General features: G+C 49.2%; 1 long non-coding RNA gene across 1 annotated transcript in view; it reads left to right on the top strand.

Annotated features, from left to right (window-relative positions):
* Positions 1-23,030, top strand: part of LOC143377394 (uncharacterized) — a 131,371-nt gene that overhangs the window by 32,401 nt on the left and 75,940 nt on the right. The window contains exon 2 of the long non-coding RNA XR_013087307.1: positions 2,430-2,523. This is a non-coding gene — a long non-coding RNA (uncharacterized LOC143377394). The remainder of the gene's footprint in view (positions 1-2,429; positions 2,524-23,030) is intronic.

Below are 23,030 nucleotides of genomic sequence, written 5' to 3' on the forward strand. Positions count from 1 at the left end.
CTGCATTCGAAGGTGAAATTGAATGGATGGATGGATGGATATCCATTGAGAATGTGATTGGAGGTACATATGTATCGGATGTTTCAAAAAATGGAACCTTATTAGGGGAGCACCTAGCAGTATCTAGTGTATTCGATGATTCAACGAAGTATCTCAAATCGGAATTATTTGGGCCCACATGATATGATGCCGTGGGCATGTTGCATGTATATCGGGTGTTTCAAAATTTTCAAAGTATTGCATGGCAATTCTCCATAGATATTCTTAATTTGCGTTTATTGTACAGTTTACTCTGTCCATAATATTTAACAATACAACAGAATATTTGAGGATAAAATGGTTAAGGCCCAAACGCGAGCATGATACGATCACATCGTTCGTATAGTTTGTCCCCCAGCGACGTTCAGAATTATAGTGCGCAGTGAAGCAGCGATTTGCCATAAAATTCCGCAGAAAACTTTGTAACAATCTTGTTCCACGAGTTAGAGATTAGATTGACACGGGTGTGTGGCTGGCCGCGAAGCGAAAGGGAGGTTCTCGTTTTTGCCACGAACCGGAGTAAAGAGGCAACGATGCTATATACCCGGGGAAGATAGTAATTACAGAAGCGGGACTGAAAACGCGGGGTTCCATCAGGCCCTGCGAGGCACGATCCTCGATAAGTATAGTTGTTTCAGGATCGCGTCGATGCCTCCTCTACTCCCGCTATCTCATTTTATTGGTACAGGTAACGTGAAAAATTTATTGGCTCCGACGCGAGGGGCCTGATCGTTCAAGTATACCCACAAAGATAGAGAAACCACGACTTTCGATGCGGAGATGGTGCAATTTTAGGAGTTAGCCGTGACCATTAGACCTTGGATCGTTACCCTAGGAAATTCTTTCGATATTTTTAACAAATCTCTCACAATTCATCTTCCCGCCTTCCCCTTAGTGGCTGATTCACCTCCAAAACCCTGAAAATCTAGTTGAAGCATTCTGCCAAGTCTTTTCTCTCGTCTTATGGAATATTTTTTGAATTTTTTAACGATGTGCGATGGGTACGGGGACCTGACCCCATCGTGGGCCCAATTCCTCCTTTTTGGATGCACCGTCGAGCTGCATCTATAATAGTTCCTCTGCTTCGTGTTATTCCTGTTGTTGAGTGAATGGACCCGATCACCGCCACACTGGCTACCCCCTCATTATCTCTCGATACAGTTTTGCCTCATTTTTCCCCCGGGCCGCCCTCTTTTTCTGTTATTTCATGCATATGCCTTCTTTGTTTCTACGCGATAGCGACGATCCTCCTCGGTTCCAGAGACCCAATACAAATTAAACACAAAAGATCAGGAATAAAATCAGTATAACTTCCGACGAGCTCCCTTAAAGTTACTCCTCCATCAGCAAGTCAATGCCCGTCTCTACAGAAATTCGACGGAAAACATCCAGCGGGACGATTCACCGTCCAAGGTACTAATTAACCAAGCAAAGGTACCAATTAACCTGCATAAATATCGCGGTGGGCCCGTTAATCGTTGGTATAAAGAGTATTTCGGGGAGGGATGAGGGGCTGGAAGGCAGAGATACGGAATCGAGGAAACGTATGCAGTCAGAAGGCCCCCTCCCCCGTGTATCTCGCTGGATCTCTCGGTGCTCGGGCCCCTCGAGTTTACGATATACGCCTCGTCCGTCGAGTATCTCGCGAAATTATTTTCCCCCGTGCCCTCATATCCGCGGTGCAACGGGGCCTCTCGATGCAGATCGTCCAGGTCGATCGTCACGCTCGATTTCCTCGGCGTTGCGCGGAGAGCAGCGACGGTATAACGTAGCCAATTAATGCCCCGCGGGACAATCGGGCCCCAAGTCTCTTACCAACTGTCCCGCAAATTGCCGTGATATACGCCCACTGGCCTGATCTGACGACGCTGGTATTGAGAGGGAAATGCCCGATGCTACCGGAACACCACCCCACCTGGGCCCTGTTGGGGCTCAACTGTTGACTTTATTTCGACGTCCGGAACCGTTGATGGCAGTTTCATCTGCCATTCTGGGCCTGTTGTTCCGTGAAGCTTTCTTGTTGAAGGAAATTTAATTCTTCATTTTGGGCCTGTTGTTTTGCAAAGCTTCCCTGGTGGACGAAGGTGTTGTGCGACGAATGGGGTAGGTGCGTTTGAAGACTCTGAGGGGTTGTGTGGGAAATATAGAGTAAGATTTTTGGGCATTTATTAGGCCTTATGTTGTATGTGGTGAGCGTTTGGGGACTGTGGTTAATGAGTCGGAATGGAGCGTTCTCGCATGGTATAGGTTCCATTGCATTCTGTATATTTTGAATACGTTACAAATGTTTTAATTTGATGCATATACTAATGTTTTACCCTGAGTAGTCGTAGTTTGCGTAATTTTCTTATCGGGACTTGACTAACGATATCTGTGCTTGTAATTTTCAGAGTGTGACAAAGTGTTCCAAGGAATTGGAGTGAGAAAGGAGATGCAGAGGAAAGGGATAGAAAGAAGATAGATGGATATGGATCAGCAGATTTGGTGAGTCCCTTTGATTAAAAATTGATTTGGAGAACATGTTTTTGATGTGGAAACCCAGAGTTCAAACGGGTTTCGCTGCCTTGCAATAGATGGTAGCAGCTGCATCTCTTGCAGCCAAAGTCCTGCTCCCTCGATTCTCAACACCTTATTGATGGTGTCTACAACGATATTACTTAATAATAACTAGTTAACTTCTCTTAGTAACAACATATTAATATCTGCATTTAATTTGGGGCATAGAAATTCATGTAAATGGACTATAAATTTATCCAATTAACTTTTGCTGCAGACCAGAAGCCAAAAAATGTTTTCCACCATTCACTATGAGCCAAATCTTTAAAATGCCTTACACACCTTAGTGCACTGATCTTTGACCCCCACTTTTTACATAAAACAGATATAAATAACACCATAAGGCCCATTAAATTCCTTAAAAGTTTCAAGAATAAAAGTGTTTCACTAGCGTCTAACGGTCCTAGACCCAGAACAATTCTTGATCCATTCTGGGCTTTACTCTTTTATGATCGAATATGTATACCATTATTTTTGTGATTTCTTATTACTCATCACCTGTCGCCCATAAAGGTTTCAAGTACTACATGATAGCCAGAAACCTGAAAGTCCCATTGACTTCCACTAAGGCCCATTTTTTTAGTCCCGGCTTTCATCAGTACCCTGTATCTATTCTACCACCAATATCCCATCATGAGTGCACTTTTTCGACGGGTTCGTATGTTTTTCAACGCGCTGGATCCCGTGGCCGTCCGTCGGCTGGCATAACTCGGGGCAGATTCTAGTTGTGGCCCAGATTTATTAGCGATAGAGCCGCTCGATAGGCAGTCGTGCATCATCACGCCCAGGCCCGCGTGCCGGTGCAGGCACACGCAGTTCGCGATGCAACCGTGTGCAACACTCCTGGCCCCTGAGAAACGCAGCCTACCAGGCCCAGATAGATTTGTCCCTCACGTCGCGGATGCTAGGTCAATTGTGACACATCACATGGTGCTTTCTAAAGTGGTAGCGAGGCAGAGCTCTAAATGGACCACTCTGAAGTTAAAACTTCTAAGATTTGAGAATCTTATAGCCTTCGAAAATATAAGGTTGTCTCACGAAGTGTAGGTGGTGGTAGTGGTGGACTTATGTTTTCATTTCTTGAATGGTAACTTTTCAATTTTGTATTAAGCAAGCTCAGACGCTAAATTCCCAACATACTAGGGGTCTGTTCGGTAGCAAGACAGGGTTCAGGAGTTAAGACCCCGAAGACTTCGGTATCTTGTGGTCCCCAGAGATCAAAGCTTCCCCACGCAATTTAGGCGCCATGAAAGTAGAACTTGCCACTTCCCAAAAACGTGCACTCTCAACAAACCATTGAACCTCCTCCTCCAAATTTCATATTCCCTCTAATCATCCACGCATTTCGATTGACTCGTCAGAAAATGCACCCCGTGCCAGGAAAATTCGAGGTAGACGCTCCCTTCGGGGTTCAGGCGATAATTACAAGGAAATCGAGTGCGAACGAGCGCGTTATCGCCGGTCGATCCGCTCTCGCCACCAGCCAGGCACCCAGAGACCAGATAAAGAGGCAGAGAATCTGTGTCAGAGGTTGCTTATGCCTCGGATTTATGGGTTTGATTACCTGGCGCGCGCGTTTTGTATGGGTAAATCGTGATCCTCCACGCCTCCACCCCTCCCCCTCCGACCGTGTACAGGCTCACCCTTTCGCCGTGCTATCGGGAGTATAAAGTTATCGCGTTCTCGGCCCCGTGAGTGTCCATTGTCTACTCTCCAGCCTGCATTATGGTTCGCGCGATCCTCTTCGACTCACCGCCGCTGTAATTTCACTTTTACAGCCCGCGTCGGATTGACTGGCGATAATCTCGACGCGAGCACCTCTCCTCCTTGATCCCCTGAGGGGGGGGGGGGAGTTTGCGCCTGATCTCGTCGTGTTCCAGGGGCTGCGCGAGGCTCTGAGCAAGCTTGGACCCTCTGTTGCGATTTGATAGTGGGTTCTTGGGCTTCACTGTCAATTTTTATCGAATTTCTTAATTGTTTTGTGGGGAGGGTAAAGGGGGAGGATTGTTGAGAAAATTTGATGCACGCAGAAGTGGAAAAGGGAAAACTGAATCTCATTTCCTGGCTAATTATTCAGTACTGTGCTCTGCACTGTTTGTCGATTATTATACATATTGTGTAACCAAGTGTTTGCCAGCTTTGAACCATATCGGAGACTCGAAGCTCCTGCACTCCTTTCGTGAGTTCAGTTTCGAACTGCTCGAAAGTGTTCTGGCGCCAAGTATTAATTCCCGACGGAACCATTCGTCTTCGTCCGCTGGATATATTGGTTAACGGTACATATTAATGCACGAGGGGGGCACGGGACGAATTAATCTCGCATGGGGGCCAGGAGGTTCGTGGATCAGGGAAAATGTGGGTCGTAGGGTGATTGAATTTTTCGACAAACCGTATTCCTTATTTATATCCACTGATTCTTGTAATATCAAATTTTTTAACATGTAATATGATCTGATGCGAGTTCCATTCCAACTTCGGCTTCATACTTTAATACTTACAATTCGTAATAGTTCCTTCATCCAAAACACGCAAATTTAACATCGTATGAATATCGAAATATTAGTGTACATTTTTATTATTGGAATTTATTTAATCCCATTCATTCGCATTACAATTTCGACACGATTTTGATTATACAACACTCCAAAATATTGAGTTTTTATAAGCTGAATATCTGGAGGGGGCAATGTACAGGAATTTTTATAAACAACCTAAAACCAAATTCTAAGAATCCGATCCATTGAAAATGGAAGCACTCTTCATAGATATCACACATGGATCATCTACCGCAAGACCCAAATCTGAGGAAAGACGAATTACCTCAAGAAAAGCAGACTAACATCTGTAACATCCACCAGCAAACTCTTAACATACTCCAGGATGACGGTTCAGCTGTCCCCAGCGCAGTTACCCAAAAATCGACTTCGTACCAAAAAGTATCACTTCCTCTGGCGACCAGGGGCTAGAAGAGGCAGAGGGTGGGCCGAAGGTGGCACGAAACGGTCGAAAAAGCGTGCATCAATCTTGCAGGGGCCAGCAGAAGTCCCCCGTCGGTGGACGCCGTCGGGCAGACGGCCGACGTCGCTTGGCGAGAAGATGAGAAACGTCGCGGGAGGTCCGTTGCACGGGGATTGATGGACATCCTCACCTACACGGCTGATTATTCGGTGCCAGGGCCACTCTGCGCCCCGGGAACCCCGTCGTAACCGCTTTTACGCGTGTAGACGACGCGCACACGTGTCCACCCGGGTAATCACTGGTCGTTAGCGCCTCATTCACGCGCGATCTCACTGGACGTGGCGCTGGTTTGCTTCTTGGCTGCCCTTGAGCGTCGATGGGACCTTGGGCCCACTTTTGATAACTTCTCACCGAGCGTGGTGCAGGCTTTTTCCAATGGGAGCTCTGACACCCATTACTTTTGGAATAGAACTGTCCAGTATGCATGGATTAGAGAATATTTGGGCCTTACTGACTTTTGGGGTTGATCGCTCGGGCCCTTTAACCCGTATCCAACTATTGTCAGGTCCCAATTACTTGTCCCTCGTTATATGCTCCTTAAGAGGCGCGCAAAGTGGACAATCAGCGTGGAGTCGTGGTAACAACGTTAAAGGGCTCGCTCATCTCAACACCTCGCCTCCCGTGGCAAGCGTTGATGATGCTGGGGAACTGGTCGGCTCATTAGTATGTGAAGGGTGGGTGCCACCCACTGGGCGGGGCAGCGGGTCATTGAAACAATGGTGTTGTGACTAGACATCATCAGGGGCTCGTATCCACGGTGGGCCATGTGGAGGAGTCTGATTGATTCCAGTGATGATCGATCGATCTCTCCGAGATCTCTCCAACCTTTCCTCCACATCTTTCAACAATTTTTCTCAATGATCCATCATTAAATCATCCTCAGCCGGTCGATCTTAACAAGAAGGTGGCAATTCACGGAGATTTTTAAGCAACGAAGATTCTAATCGCCGAAGAGCGAGGTGCAGAAGAGTTTCTCGCAAGAGTCTCGCAGGAAGCATCGGTTAATCGATCAAATCGATCGCTAATAGACCTCTGCCTCGGGGCGATCATTAATTATGGCGTAATACTCGAGTGTCTCTCTTGCTTCCAGCTTCGTCCCTCGTGTCACATAGGGACAGGTTGGAACGAGTGCAGGTAAGCTCGATGGCATTCTAACTGGGCCCGGTCTGGGCCTTAGCCCTCATCCTCCTCCCTCGAGGAAGGGTAGAGAGTGCCAGTCATATATTAGAGAACTGTTGGGGACACCTAACAAGCTGGCAGGACACGTTTCCCAGAATCGGGGGTACCTGCCGCTGCACACAACCCCCCTTCACTCGCTGCTGCATCTTTTTCTCGTTTTGCTCCCCTCCCCCCATTGCTGTTCCATCCGTGGCAATATTCCGCCATGTATTTCACGGGTCCAGCTAGCAGAGGCGCGGATAGATATTGTTCGCCACTCTCCCTCTTGTCTTTATTCCCCTTCGATCGCCCCCCCCCCCTGCAGAACTTGGAAAAAGGGACTCTCGTTTCATTAATTTTTGTGGAAAATTTGGATGCTAGTCAGGGTGGGAGGATAGGGCCTTGGAGTACGATAGTTGATGTTGATACTGTTTAGTTTTGGACTTGGAAGGCATTTAGTGAAAATTTAAGATAGTCGTTCGGTGGTTCTGGTGTGTAGAGAAACTAGGCCGGTTTGGCCCCAACTTTGCTAAGAAATCTACCCTTCAAAAGCCACAATAGGGCTTCTTCAAAATACTTTTCAGAAGGAAATAATCCCATTAGACTTTTCTGAGTGTACACTTAGAACTTGGGCCCATCTTTCTAAACTTCAATCCAAATCGAAGAAAAAATCCTTCTTTCCCTCATCGAGCCAAGAAACTTCACATAGAGGGATCCAACGCACCCAGTAGAAGTTTAATCGCGGAGAATCAACTTTTGCATCGAAATATCAAGTGAATCCCTGGCGAGAAGCAGACACGGGCGTGCAACTATTCCCCAGAAGGCTTATCGTCGATTATTAATCCAGTAGTTCTCTTTTATATACGCCCGTAACTGCCGCAACCTGTTTCGCCCTGCACTCTAGAATTATTATTAACAAGATGGAAGACTCGGGGCCAGCGCTCATCTCGTACGTGTAACGAGCACTAAACGATAAATAGAAACGCTACAGGTTACCATTACAGCGTTTTTCTTCGGCTAACGTAAGGACCGTGCAATGGAAGGCTGCCTCTTCATTTCCCTCCTCCTCGCCCCTCTACAGTATACTTTTCCCCGGGGGAAAGCGATTTTTATCGTTGACAAATTCAGAACGCGCGAAACCTCGCCCAGCTGTAAACTGAAACCGCTCGTTGGATGGAACGGTGGACGGCTTTACGCGTTTCCTCGATAGTTCTGGTTTGAATAATAAAGTTGAAGGCGCCAGCGGACGTTTCCCTCGCAGCTTTTCCAGCACGTCGAATCGTTCACGGCGTTCGTTTAACGGAGACGGCGCATTCGCTGGCGTTAGGTAGGTCGATAAATTAATCGAACGAAGCTGGGGCGAAGCGAGGCTTCCTAAAATACCCGGACGAGTTTACCAGAAATAAAAACAAGTCTTAATTAAATGAAACGGTCGTCGTGGTGCCCGGGAGCGGCCGGTCGCCACTTCTGGTCAATAGTTTCGCTTCCAGCCTGGTCAGGATTTCGAATTTAGTAGGTTCGCTGGTGCCACGGACGAGAGTTTCTGTACAGTCGACACTCTGGGAGTAGGGAAGTACGTGAACGATCTTTGGAACTGTGCAAATTCGGGAGAACTAATGGAAACTTAGGTTAGATCTAAGGGAGACCTTGCGTAGGTGGAGTGAAGGAGTAGCGTAGACTTAACTGAGTTGTAACTCAGATTTAATGGAGACTCAGACTTCGTTCAAATCTAAACAAGACCTAACGTATCACAGTGAGCAAGAAATTGAATATCACCAGTCAGTAATTATTGAGTACTAGTTAACGAGTGTTCCAAGATCTGAGAATAACTTCACTGACTTTCGTCTCGCATTCGTTCAGACCAGAGCACGGCTCGAGTACTTCCCTACGTGAAGCGGCTCAGGTAGCTCGGTCCTGGTATCAGAAACACATCGTGTCCTACACGACTCGCGTCTGATAACACTATTACTCGGAACGATTCACACGCTTCTCTTTTCCTTTCACGATTAGAGCTGCCTCCCTGACCAACCCGTATCTTGGATAACGAATCCACGATTTATCGCACCTATTCGATTCTTTTTCCATGCTCACGTTCTTTCTCCACACATTTTCTATCCCCATTGACGCATCGACCCTTGCTACTTTGAAATTCAAAGAATTGTCAAGGTATCGGGGCTTTGGAGTTAGCATCTGGCGATGGATTGGTCTACAGGTGCAGACTCATGGATCGATTCTCATCCTCGCTTCGATTCGTAGCTCCTAATTTGATTGACTTGACGTCCGCACGAGGGAATAGTAACCTATGCCGTGTATAACGATCCCCTTGATCGATTCCTTATTTGTAATCAAACGACAGCGTGGTTACACGCGTTCCTGAATTATTTCCATACGTGACCGTCGGCCTCCACGTCCTTCACACCTACTAGGATGAATCTTAATGCGCGTTTAGGCGGTTGTGGGTACCACGTAACCGCCAACATAGAAACCTCGCGCCACACACGTTGCCGGAAAGTGTGCTACGAAACCCAATGCTGATTTACGAGAAAAAGTCCCTGTGTGTTCCCTTTGCTGTATTATTTATAAAATATCTATCAGATACACACAAACTTGCACGCAACTTGAAATCACAGAATCCTGATAAATCCACAGAGATCGTCAGAAGTCTATGCCTATGTTTTGGGCCGAAACAAGGCATGATTTACTTTGGTTGTAAGCGTGGCCAAGTTTCGGGGTCAAGTTGGGGTTTCGTGGTATTTTTGGCGAAAATTGTTTATCTCTGATCAGCGCGGAGGAGAAACGCAGTCGATGACAATATGGAGTCGCGATGGGGGACGAAGTAAGGTGGATGGTGGAGGGATGGGTCAAGGGTAAAGCATTCCACGAGTTGACACTCGTAGCTGGCCCGAATGTTTCGGATGGTTTCCTTTCCTCCTCGACCTTTTGTCCCCTCGGTGCATCCACGTCCTCGTTGGGCTACGGGTTCCAGCTGGACCCAGCACGGCGTGTTATGGGGCCCCGGCGAACCGAGCAGAAGAGAGGGCCGTGTGCTGTACTACGGTTCGTGTTCTCGGTTCTTGGAATCGCTAATTAGTGTCCTCCTTGTTTTATTCCCATGCCGCTCGTCCTGTGCCTGAAAATCGTTGTCCACACGGTGCCCACGACGTTGCTACTCTACGTGGGCCTCGGTCCCATACGGGATTGACACGCTGCGTGACGATTTCATCCGCTGTTGCGATGAAATTCACTGTTATAAGTTGAATCAGGGGTTCCCTTTTTTGGGGCCTTTCTTGTAAGTTTTTGATGGAGACACAGGAATTCAGATATAGCTCTGGTCTCTTAAATAGTCTAGGTCACGAGCATCATAAGTCCCTAACAAACTAGGCCTCGAGTATTCTAGATCCCGAGGAAACTAAGATCCAATAATTCTACGCCTCGAATAGGCTAAGACCCAAAGTGCGTAGGTCCCAAATCACGTTCCACGCCACAGACTACGTTTAAAAAAAGAATTTTTCCCGATCGATCGGTTTCGAAATGAAGTCTACGTCCTGGAAGTGTTAATTGCCAGCAGCGGACTTCTTTTTCGAGGCTGCTTGCCCGAAGCTATTCAGAGAATGCCATACGTTCTCGTGCAAGTCGAGATCGAAAGCGTCGAAGGTTTATCGATTTCTTCAACGAATTTCTCGAATGCCTTACACTTCTTTACGAACCTTCACACCTCTGCTGTATCGAGGCATCGTCTCCTCCCGATTTGATCCACGGAACGAGCCCCTTTCTTGGAATCACTAATTAGTGTCCTCCTCACGCTTTCTTCTTTTCCAATCAGTGGCCAGGAGACCAGTCGTCGAATCTGATTCGAAGGTACGATCCACGATCCACCACCAGACAGACTGACGCTCTCCCTAGTCTTATATATGGTTCTCAATCCCCTATTCGCTTCTCAGCGCGTTTCACCTTGAGTCATTAATTAAAAAATTATCATCGTATACCTTATACTCGTTTGAATAGATGCTCGAAGCTATCATACGCAATGAAACAAGCAATATAGCCACCGGTACGACGGATTATTGTCACACTGTGTCGTAACGGTTAATAGGGGATGGTTTTTGTGGCTGCTGGCCGTAGCCAGGAAATGATTAACAGTTTTAGAAAGGATGTCGAGACCAGGTACCGGGTCAGAGTGTACGCGTGTCGTGTGACAGCCGACGAATATCTGCACGTCCTTTGGCAGCAATAAGAACGGCAACGGAATAAAGCAGAAACGTGACCGGCGCTCCTCGCAATTTACGTCAAAAGCGGCGTCGTGGATTCCCGCATACCGAATAACGACGTCGTCGAGAATAATGTCGCCTATGTAGATTCGATCCCGATAGGAAAATACCACACTGGTATCTCTACGAGTCCCACGTGAAGGGGAAGGAAAAAAAGAGAGAGAGAGAGAGAGAGAGCAGGAGGAACGAAAGAAAAGGCGAAATGAACGGAACAGGGTGTTCTTCCACCGGTCGACGAGCTTGTCGGAAGATGAAACGCACGGATAAAGGAAAAGGGTCGAGAGGAGGCTGCCGTCGGGCTCGCCCTTTTGCGTTTTACTTTCTTTAGGACTGATCTGTTTCCCTTGCGCTTTTAATTTCTGCTCTTCAGTTTCTGGTCTTCAGTTTTGAGCTATCGGTGCTCTATGCTTAGGCCTCGGATGGCCTAGGTCCCAAGAAACGTAGGGCCCAAGAAACATGAGTCTCAAGTAATCTAGGTCTCAAATACCCCATTTCCACAATACACTTTGTTTTACTTTCAATTGCTCCTGAATTCACCCCGTTTCTCCAATTCCCGCCAACCTTTTCACCCCCCTGTAAGGCCCAAAGTCGGAGGATGAAAGGACACAGTCTCAACGAGCGCTCCACCTCGTGATAGATAATGACAATTTCGTGTCACTGGTCCCCTGGACGATTCTAACGAGCGCGGTTTACCCCGTTCGCCTCCGTGCTCTGGAGGTCCTTTTCTCGTGCGCGGAGGGCCGGCCGTCCAAAGGCAAGCCTGCCAGCGCATGCAACAGCAACAGAGCGCACACAATGCGCCGGCAACGGATAGGCAGTTTTTTGCCCAATTGAATTGAATGTAAAACACGGCCTTACATCAATCTGAGCCGCGAGGCTGAGTGACCAGAGTGATTTAAGTATCGGCTTCACCGCGCTCTTTAGAGCTTTCGTGCGTGCCCGCGTACCTATAGACGGGGCCAGTCGAAAAGGGCCCTGCATTAAGGCGCAGTGACGACTCCCTTTCCTTACACTCTTTCACACTATTTAACCCCTCTGAAGGCGAATGCCGGGTCCATTTTGATCTCATAACATACCTTCATTCATGCACATCTTAAAACAAGCTTCTACACGAGACTTGGATATTCTTGCGACTTAAAATCCTCAGTTTTTAATGAACGAGTGATAATAGTAAGTCAGACTTACAGTGGTGGTTACAAAAAGTTTAATACTCGTAGTTTTATATGATTCTCCTTGCACCCATCAGCTAAGAGTTAAGACAGTGAACCTTCATCGATCAGTTCCTCCGACTTCATCTCGATCTGCTACCAATAACAGCCAGAAGCTTCATTAGAGGCTGCGGATGAAGGCTACCGCGGGATAGGTTCTAACAGCAGTTTGATCGTGGAAACGTTGGAACAAGGGGGACAAGTATCCTCCTCAAAGTAGCCGCGCCTCCCCTGGAAGCTCAGCTTTATAAGGCCAGATTGCCTGAAATATGGAGGGCGTTTTTCCCAGCGTTCGGAACGTGTTACCATCACGTATCCCAACTACCATGCAGGGCTTTGCTTGACGCAACTACTCAGCCCGTATACCTCCCAGTATACAGCGAAAATTGTTGATTACAAGGCAATAGGATCGAGGGAAGCTTTGCTCCCGTAGGTTCAGACCACCGTGTTCGTTAGCACGACGGCCGGAGTCAATCCATCAGGCCCCAGTGCCCGTTCCTTTTGATCACCTAAAACTCGTGTTCTTCTGGCGACGGGTCGGAGAATAAAGTCGAGTCGGACAGGGACGTATCGTTCCAACGCGCATAGAATTTATAGTCGTCCAGTCGATTCCTCCTCCATACCTTGGCCAGCATCTGGAGCGTTTTATGATAATTGGGTGTGTGGCTTGCCGGCACCACGGCTCGCTGCAGTATGATGGATTTTTTGCCCGTGGCCGCGGGAAGAGAGCGGATTCTGTCAAGCCACGGGGCTCCGCCGTGAATACCAACAACGACGTCCGATCTCTGGGCCAGAAGTGTACACTCGTTTTTTCCTAGAACCTCCTCCCGGTCGGACGTTTCCGATGCGTGTAATATCTGGCCGCGGACACGCGCGCATAAATAATTTATCTCGACTACGGATCTGCGGCGGCGGAGGGATTAGTTTGGTACGCGTGTCTCGTAAACTCGGGTGAATTAAACGGTAATAAAAGTTTAATCGATACAAGGATTCGACCGGGGATACCGATCTGCGGCAGGCTGGTTGGTGGTAGCCGTGGATCAATTGTAAATCACGGGGCCCGTGGCAAATGTGGCGCGTAAAACTCGAGCTGCCCGGTTCTATTTCGGGCCCTTAATGGTATAATGTAGCGTTCCACGGTGACAAACTCCGCTGGTGAACAACATTCCCGCCTTCGATTCTTTCTTTTCGCGTCGAAGGCGCCCCATTGTTCCCTGGATTCCTTCTTTGATCCCCTTAGGACTGGGATGTTTATTTGTCCGCGGCTTCCCACGTCTAGGGGCAGTTGAACTTGGAAGTAGCACCGTCTATTCTAATGTGGGCCCCGCGTGGAGTAGTTCTGGCGTGTGAGTGATGTAATATGCGTTTGGTAACATTTTGGCCCTTATCGAAGAGGACGCTTTTGTCGCGAGTGGTAAATGTTTTGCAGATGTTGGGTTTGGTGTAGCTTGGGTGTAATACAACTTGGGCCCATAGTAGCTTGGATCCTGAGCAGCTTTTCCAGCCTGGAAGAACGTAGGTTGATGAATTTCGTATGTCTCAATTAGCTTAGAGTTTGATTAGTAAAGCTATGGCCTAGAATAACGTAGGTTCTGAATAGCCTAAATCTCAAGTATCTTGAAGTTCCAAAGAGCTTAGGGCTGAAATAATGTAGATCCCGAGAACCAGAATTCCACAGTAGCCCAGATCAAGCACATCGCAGACTTAATACAGCTGGGCCCTACCACACCCGCAATTCATCATACTCTCCTACCTCCTTCCCTCTCGAATCTTCAATTCTCGCCAATGAACCTCGCGCGAGCCTACAACAACTTTCCACTTCGTTCCAAAAATCACACGGGGGCGGGGGAGGTTTTGCTCGTTCGTGCTCGAGACCAAGGAGGGGCCCGTGTACCAGGTACACAGTCGAGTTAAGCGACAATTAAATAAACTGGAAGACGGGTCTCGTGGGCCAGGTGCGGTGCGCGGTTCTCCGTCGACGCGTCCTCTCCCGTATCTGCTCGCGTGTGCTGGTACCAACACGCGCGTCCACTCGTCGCACGAAACCGAGCGGACTCTCCTCCGAAGGCAAGCATAGACACAGGACTCACGTATAGGGCCCTGCAGTGGACACGAACACGGTGTGAGTAAAGGTAGATACCACGGGACAGCCCCAGGTATACCCTCGCCTCTACCAAACCGTTGTCTTAAGGCTACCATATATTACGTCTCATGCCCGTGGGCCTGCTCGGGGCCCGTCCTCGTCCTACCAGCGCGCTGCCACGATCGCTCGTTCCCTCTCGCTCCAGCCGTGGTCACTTCCGAGATAGACGGAGAGCCAAGATAGAAGAAGGAACGGAGGAGGGGGAGGGAGTTAAGGCCCAGGGTGGAGAGGACCTCTCGAAGAGGTCCCACAGGCCCCGTGTCGTCGCGGGCATTCCTGGAGCTGATTTTATTTGTAGGATGTCAACCAGTCGGAGGGGCCAACCGAGGGACGCAGAATGCGAGCCTGGGACCCCGAGTGTAACAGAGAGAACCAGACTCGAGGGAACGGAGCCCGATGGGAGGGAGGAGGGTGGCTCAGAGGAAGAGGTAGAGACAGTGAGGAGCTGCATGGGACCCGGATCGGGCCCAGACCGGACAGGACCAAACGGCAATTAATTCCCCTCTGGATTTATCGTGTCTAACTCCGCCGATCGGGCCCCGCGGATCCTATTACCCCCGCGGGGCCTGATCATTTTTCCTGGCCTGGACGCTGTTGCCCGTCGAGCTTCGGCTGCCAATCATTTCGACGCTTCCGTGAGCTTCCGCTGAGATGGGGCCTTCCGAGCGTGCCCCGCGACTCTGGGCCTTGGGAACGGGCCCAGAAATGGCCGCGGATGAAATTCGCGTTCCCTTAAACGGCGCTGGCATTCTTTTCCGCGGTCTCCGCTCGCATCTCAGATAAAACGGGGAAGCACCGGGACAATGACGACGCGATAACGCTCTGTTTTATGGCGCGTATCCATTGCTGGCTACGTGGGCTGAATCTATGGTGTCTCGTCAGAGGAACTTTGCCTTCTGCGCGTCGAAGCTGCGCGCTTTACGTGAAGGAATTGGACGAGGTGTTCCATTCGGAGGAATCGTTAGACTTTTGGTCGGTGAAGGGTAAATGGAGGAAGATCGTGTTCCTGAGTCGAGATTTCTTCTTGGGAATGGCTACCGTTCTCTGATCAGGAGGAAGGGACATTTTTCTCGGGGAAGATGAGGCTCCGTAGATAAGCCTGAGCGAGGGTGGCTGTCCAGAGTGGACGATACCCTGGCTAAATATCGCCCCCACTAATTTTACTCGTGCGTGGGACGAGTTATCTCGGGCATCGTTCCGTTGGACAGCGCGAGGACACCGGTAGCAGGGCCCAATTCATCAGCGCGGATCCTGGACCCTGGATAACGTCAGGAATTGATTTTCGTTGCCTCGATAGGTGTAGATGCGGTCCTCGAGGTATCAGTATTTTCAAGAAATCTGGGGTTTCAACAATAGGAATTTTTTGGGGGAGGGCGTGTACTCTTCGTCCACTCAGGATTAGCAAACGATTTACGGTCCCAAAGATCAGCACCCACTTTTCAAATTCGTCATCCACATCGGCTCACGATGATTGACTATAAAGCGCAACGAGTCCCAAACAAGCAAAAAATTGTCTCTTCTCCACATTATCCCTTCGAATAGTCAAGTTCACTTTTAATAGTTTTAATCCCCCGAGTAGAGGTGCACAGCCTCTCGCAATAGCAAAAATTAGTCTCCCTAGAGGGCATACGTCCGTCGGGTCGTAATGGTCGGCGGATTCTCGTCACGACCATAGATCGTTGGGTGCCGTGGTAGCCAAGACTGCCTGCTGGGCGTCCCAACACTATCGCCCCCGGATCAGCCACGGATTTCAGAAGCTACCAACTTCTATATATCCGCGGTGTTTATGTATGTTTATGCCTGTGTGCGGCCAGTCTTTACGGGCCCCCTGCTGCAGCCAGAGCGCGACTCTTGCGCTGGACATCGCGGATAGGGCCCCACCCCCTAGTCCTCGCGTCGCGTAAGACCCACACTCGCTGGGCGTCGACGCTCCCCGGGGTAAAAGAGGCGCAATAATTTGCAGTTCCTCCGCTCGCTGGTCTTTCATCCTCTGATCAATTTGGGGGAACATTGATGGATTATTGTCCTTTAATCCCCCTCATTTATCCTCCACCTCTTTATAAGACCCACCAACACCGCGGGCCTGACCCCTTTCCGGGGTCCTTTCATTCGGTGATTGATTTTCTGCGGATCGATTGGAAATCTCCAACCAAGCGACGGCTGGTACTTCGCGGTCCTCGCGCACTTTTCGTCGAGGTGATTTATGGCGGGGATATGTAAAGCAGCTTGTTGAACGGTCAAAGTGAGTCGATTACGTCGTGTCGAGTCCCAGGGCCCATTTTCACCTGATGATTTTTATGATAAATTAATCCACGCTTCGGGAGACGGTAGGGAGATCGAATAGCTTGATAACGCGAAATTGTAGTCGTTAGCTGGGCCTCATGCTCGCTTCAGTGATGTGTAATTATGGGTCACTTTAGTCTATTACAAGTACACGCCTCAAATTTAGATCTTTCAAAGCAATTTCGTTGGTAGTTGCTCAGATCAGCAGTAGTTCATAAAAAACGAGTCAATTCTTGGGTCCACTCGATGAAGTTCGATGTAGTCGAAGATATCTGCTGCTGCATCGAAACGATCGCCTAGGTGGGGCCCGATTTAATTACGATCTTAAGCAGTTTATTAATACTTAACGCGTCCCTGGGTGGACGGGGCCGAGTTGTCGTTGAAATGTCGTATATACCCGCCAAAAGTGGGTCCTCCAAGAGGGAGAGGGGGAGGCGAGGCAAAAAAGGAGGCACGACGAGGGGCCAGCTTTACGACTGGCCGAATGCCTCGTTGGGCCCTTTTTATGCGCGGATTTTTAATTGAATTAAACGATGATAAATAATCGAACGATAGGGGAATGTCGCCCCGTTTATGTGGCAGATTTTTCTGCTCTCTGGATTCGTATTTTGCTCAGTTCGTGTTATTAGCGAGGATTCCACTGGTTTTGGTTTCTTGCCGGCCGTGGAATAGAATAAATTATCCTCCGCTGCTCGTTGGGCCCGCCTTTGCTCTTCATCTCGTATTTTGGGGGCCCGATCTGACGTCAGGTGTCGAGGACAGTGGGTTTGCCACGAGTGAATCGTTCCTCGTTTGGACCACGAGGGAAAATTTCCTTTTTTTTGTACTTTCATACTGCAACGACAATGGGAAGATTTCCCTGAATCGTCCTGCCCTTTTAGCACCAGGGGCCTCACGGCCCTTGTTGGATTTTCACCGAATCAGAAGGAAATCTTTCTCGAGGCCCCTGCGAGGAAACCGTGTATCTCATGGAATTCCAGGGGTGTTCAGCGACCTATCGAGGGATCGAAAAGCTGAAAGGGGGGGGGGCCGTGTGTGCGCGAGGCGGTGCCCAGTCGGCGAGAGGGGTCCTGGGACCCATTTATCATACAGGAAACAATAGGAACTGGCAAAACACGTGCTTCGCGCGCGCGCTCCGCAAAACCAGCCGAGGCGCAGACCGAACGACGTCTAAAAGACAGAGAGAGGGGGTCGCGAGAGAGAGAGAGAGAGAGAGAGAGAGAGAGAGTGAAGAGAGGAGAGACTGAGGGTGAGGGAGATTCGAGAAGAGAGGGTCCAGATACATAATACGAGGAGGCGCACAAACAGGCCAAAAAGACGTCGTCGACCATCCTCCACCGGCTGGGCCCAGGTAGGAGTGAGGGGCCCAACGGGGTGACCGGTCTCCCTTCATTTGTTAAAACAATATAACAATTCATTTTTGTCACATCCACTGTCGAAGACCTTTTATTGTGACGGGGAGCCCCTTGGAATTGTTCCACAGCGATGGGCAAACTATTGTCAACCGACGGTGGTTCCCTGGCTCTCCAGGGGCGGAGGAATAATTGAAGATGCGGTAGCCTCGATGTGGGCCCTTTGGACCCTATACTGCTGCTGGGAATCTGTGAGCCGGTAGGTTGTTGCAAACGTACTTGAGGCATTTTTGGGACAATTGCTGACTCGGTTCGCAGTTCAGTGATAAGTAGTATAGCTCTACCGCAGCCTGGGTCAGACTGAGCTGTATACCCAAGAGTGGAGTCCATACCTCAGGTACAAAATAGAGCTATCGTCGACCTAACTCGCACTCAATTCAAAATTTTGAATGTTATCGAGGGTGTTGTAACCCAGACCCAACCTAGCCGGCATTTCAAGAAAATCCTGAAACCTTTCCTAAATCTGCACCTCCAAACTTTTCCACCAAATTAAGTGTCTCTCCGGAGTCAGCCTCCAACTTGAGCGAACTTGCTCGATCTGTGTCGCGTCTACGAGCAGGTCAGGGCCGTTAGCGTCACGCGACTTCTCCCAACACGCAAGACTTTTATCGTAGCCATTTCCCTCGAAAAATCGCCCCCCCCCCTCGGTGCCTTCGACCACCGCTATCTCGGATGTCCTGGTTCCAATGAAGTTAATTAACGAGCTTTCCAAAAGGTAGCCCCCATCTCAAGCTCATAGTAGCACAACGTTATCGGCCATTGTAATCCAGAACCACGCCTATTTTTAACTCGCCAAACACTAGGTGAGGGCATTTCGAGGGGGGTCGATAAATTTTTCGGCAGTTTCGTTTTATTCTTCTGTTGCTTGTACGAACAGCAAAAGTTGCGAGGGTAGCGTGTTCCACGAGGCTGAAAACGTGACGATAGATTCGCAGCGAGGAACGCCATTATGGATGACCAAAGTGAAGCCGGTCTTCCTGGTCCCTGCCATAAGTTAGCTGCCACTGGTTGAACCCAGGCTGCATGAGAGATACCCCACAGCAGCGCATTATTTACATATTTATATATTAAACGTTCGCTCCTACCGCGCGGGGGCCTATCCACGAGGATCCCTTGTGTCGCCGTTTCGGGATACGAATCGGCGAAATTTGTGTGGTAACCGGTCGATTTCACATGCGAATTTCGTCGATAAAACTCCCTCGCCTCTACCTCGGCCCTTTCCCTCCGCCTTTCTTTCATCTTTCTTCGTTTTTCACGGAGAACTTGAGACTTTCGCATGTGCTTTCGAAGCGGTATCCATTTCTCCATTTAAACTTGGGTAATTTTTCAAATCTTAAACTTGTGGACATTTTTGAATCCTCTATGGGAGGTTTCAAGGATTATGGATCTCTCTGGCCAGGAATTCTTCTCTACGAGACTCTAATAATCTCGAAATTCTAGTTAGTAAAATTTCCAATCTTGACGCATGATTACTCTCCCAGAATTCAGTCAGATAATAGACCAGGGAAAACTCGTCAAAAATGAAGTTATCAGGGATGCATGGTATTGATCCATCACTATTGCAAGGAAACGTAGAGAAGACGAGGAAGAAGGAAAAGGGACGCCGGGCTCCCAGTAGGCGTTAGAATTTTCCTTTTTTCTCCCCCTTCAACGTTGGTTCGAATAGCGAGCGTGAGCTTGCGATATTCGAGCAGAAAGAAAAGCGTTTCCGACATATTTCATGCAGGAAAGATAACGCTTACGGTCACGTGAAACGTGTCAGAAGGAACTATGAAGATTTATCGCGGGCTGGATCGGGTGCTCCACTGCCTCGCGACCACGATCGATAATACCTTCCTCGTTTGCTTGCAGGGCCGCGAGCTTGCAAGCCCGTTTAGAACGCGATAAAGTCGTTAACGCGCATTATCGCCCTGGCCAGCGTTTCCCAAGGCCACGGCAGCTGCCTGAATAATACACGTCCATTCGCTTTATAGATCGACGGTTCCACGGGGGGCGAGCTTTTCGCCCCGTAAATAAGTGTAGTGCTTACTTTGCCTTCCTTCGGTCTTATTACAAATTTTCTTGGTTGCGATAGATGTGTCAGCTGCACCTTCAAACCCCTCAAAGCGTTTGACCGAGTTTCAGGAGGTTCGAAGGCGTTTGACAGAGTTTGAAGACGATTAAAAGTCGAAAGGTACTCCCAACCAAGTACAGAGGTTAGACACTTGAAATCATACTGATTGTGAGTGAAACGTTTCATTCACTGATCAGTGGGCCCAAAAAGTGGAAGGTTAACTAGGTCGTGATCTGTTGCCTTGTTGGACATGCACTGCAAAAGAGACAATACAGTGGGAAAAAATTATTTAATTCATGCTGCAGGTTGTCGTGAAGCCAATTTGCTCTATTTCTGCGGACAAGTCGACCAGAGAAAGACTGGTGGAGTCCCTGTCATGGTGGAAGGTCGGAATTAACAGGGAGGCGGCGAGTAACGGTAGAAATTAGTGTCTACCCGGCCACGTGAAAGTGACGCATAATTTACACGGCTGTCGACGTCCATCGTCGAGCGATAAAACGCCAGCGATTCCGTGCCGTCGGGGCCCGGTAAAGCGATCCACGTTGATTTCGTATGCGATCCGCGGGGGCCCGTCAAAACGCGCCGACTATGTCGCGGGGTCCTCCCAATAAAACACGGGGACTCTCTGGAACGGGCACTACAGTCCTTCTGGAAAGTACAGGAGCCTTTGATCCTCCAGACGCAGACATTTCCTCTTCACCATCTCGATGGTACGCTACACGTTATTTATCATCAGGCTTATCCTACTTGTGGACCCACATCGGGCCCAGAAGGGTCATCTCTAAATAATTTCGAAATTAGATATGGATAGTTTCGTCTTCTGAGGTATACGTTACTCGGATCGTTCTTTTGAATATGGAGAAATGAGTGGTACTTATTGTAGTTCGATAGCAGCGGTGCAATAGGGCAGCTGAGGTTCCGTCAGCATACTTTCCGTTGTGACTGTATGCGCGCGCGTCTAGAGCAGGCGAGCAGGCTTCCATGAGTAGCTTTTTGGCGCTGGAATTCCTCGCGAGGCATCACAAAGGGGCCGCGGCTTGCTGATGCGGCCGTACCAGTTCTCTGGGCCCATTTTAGCCGCAGCGCCATTTTGGTGAACCGCTTTATAACGGCAGAAGCGTCGTGTCACCTCGTCGAGCGCCTCTATTGCCCCCGAAAGGAGAAGTTACCACTCGGTTCTTCCCTGCAGTTTTCCAAGTTTCTGGGCCCCGCTCGGGGCCTACTGGAAAAGGGAACACTGGGTAGGAGAAGAGGAGTCGAATTTGGCGCTGGTTGACGCGCGATATCGACATTCGCATCCGGCATAATTATGCAAAAAGCAAAGGGGGAGGGGAGCTGTGGGCCCGTGGGGCGGCGCTGGAATCGGGCGAGATCAAAACACCGCGGACGGGCCGGACAAATTGTTGGATTTATGGATCGGTGATGGGGCGAGAGGCCGCTGGATCCACCCCGTTATCGTCGAAATCTCCGTAGCTTCCGAGAAGGGGACGAAGGAGTCGGGCCAGCAGGACGAAAAAGGGGAACCGGCCACGAATGTAAAGCGTCCAGCTCGTTCCCTTCGTCGCTGCCAGCCTTTTCCCTCCTTCGCGCCGTTTTCTTTTCTCTCTTGCTTCGTTCGGGGAGTACTGGCCAAGTCTGCTGAAGGAATTCGCCCCAAGACCGACGACACCATAAGAGGGAGCGTGAGGGTTGAGCGGCAAAAGTGAGGTGATTTTTAATCGAGCAGTGCGAGGAAAATGAGCGAAAGGTAGACGATGTTAGGCGAGGAAATTTGTGGGGAGTCATTGGGAACAAGGTATAGGGAGCTTTAAGGGGAGTTATTCGAAGGAGTAGGATCGCGTTGCAATATAAAGAAGTCAAAGGAAGGTGAAGTTTCATAGATTTCCGAGGTCTTGTCGTGTTTCAAGTCCCGGTACCTTTAGAATTTACGATGCAGTAATAAGAGCGAGCTGTATGGGTGTCGTTTCGGCGAAAACTGGGCCCGATGAGGCCCGAAACACCACAGCTAGATTTCTGTCGGCGATTAGGACGCGTCTACGCGTCGTACGTGACGGGAATGCCCGTCACGCGTGTGTCTCTTGTCGAACGATCGTACGTATCGGGTTTCGAGCCCAAAAGGGGCCCATCCGTGGCGTAATAGTGGCCGTTTAATCCACACTAGAGTAATTCGTTTCATTGTGGCTGCACGTGGAGTAAATGGGAGATGGAGGCAACTTAGGTCCTAGTGGATGGAGTCTCGGGGTTAATTGGTTTATAAATAAGGCCCTGTGACGCCTCGTCGATGGGGAAAGGAGATCGTCTCGATCGGTGGAATCGAATTGTGACGATATAATACGGGCCGATTGGCTATCGCGCTCTTCGATTTTGTCAATAGGAGGTGGTCACGCAGGGACAATGGTAATTACAAGCTTGGCCATTAGGACAATGCGTTTCTCCACATGGGGCAGGTGTTCTGGGCCCATTCTCCCACACGGGGCGGGTAGCGATGGCTAGGAGGGCCCATCGAGGCTGGTCAAGGCAATTACCTTCATTCTGGTTCACTAACATCACCTACATACCTCTGTTAGGTACTTCACCACTACTGTGGTCGCAGAACCTGGGCCTTATTGGTAAACCTCTGCGTGCAAATTGCACTGGAACCTGCTAAGACTTCTTGGTGTGCTATTCTGGGTAGTTCGACTGACCATTCTTCATTTTCCGTTCTCCCGTCCTGAACACAGTATTTTGGGCCTAGTTTCCCTCGCAACATATTTCTGTTAATTGCGAGGGACCTGGGCCTCGAATTACACCTTGGGGAGTCGATATTGGCAATTTTAAGACATAGATCGGTTCGTAGACATCGCTGCAGACGTGAGACACATCACGCACGGTACCCAGGAGGTGATTCAGCGA

The sequence above is a fragment of the Andrena cerasifolii genome, chromosome 15, assembly GCF_050908995.1.
Source record: "Andrena cerasifolii isolate SP2316 chromosome 15, iyAndCera1_principal, whole genome shotgun sequence".
Taxonomy (NCBI): Eukaryota; Metazoa; Arthropoda; class Insecta; order Hymenoptera; family Andrenidae; genus Andrena; species Andrena cerasifolii.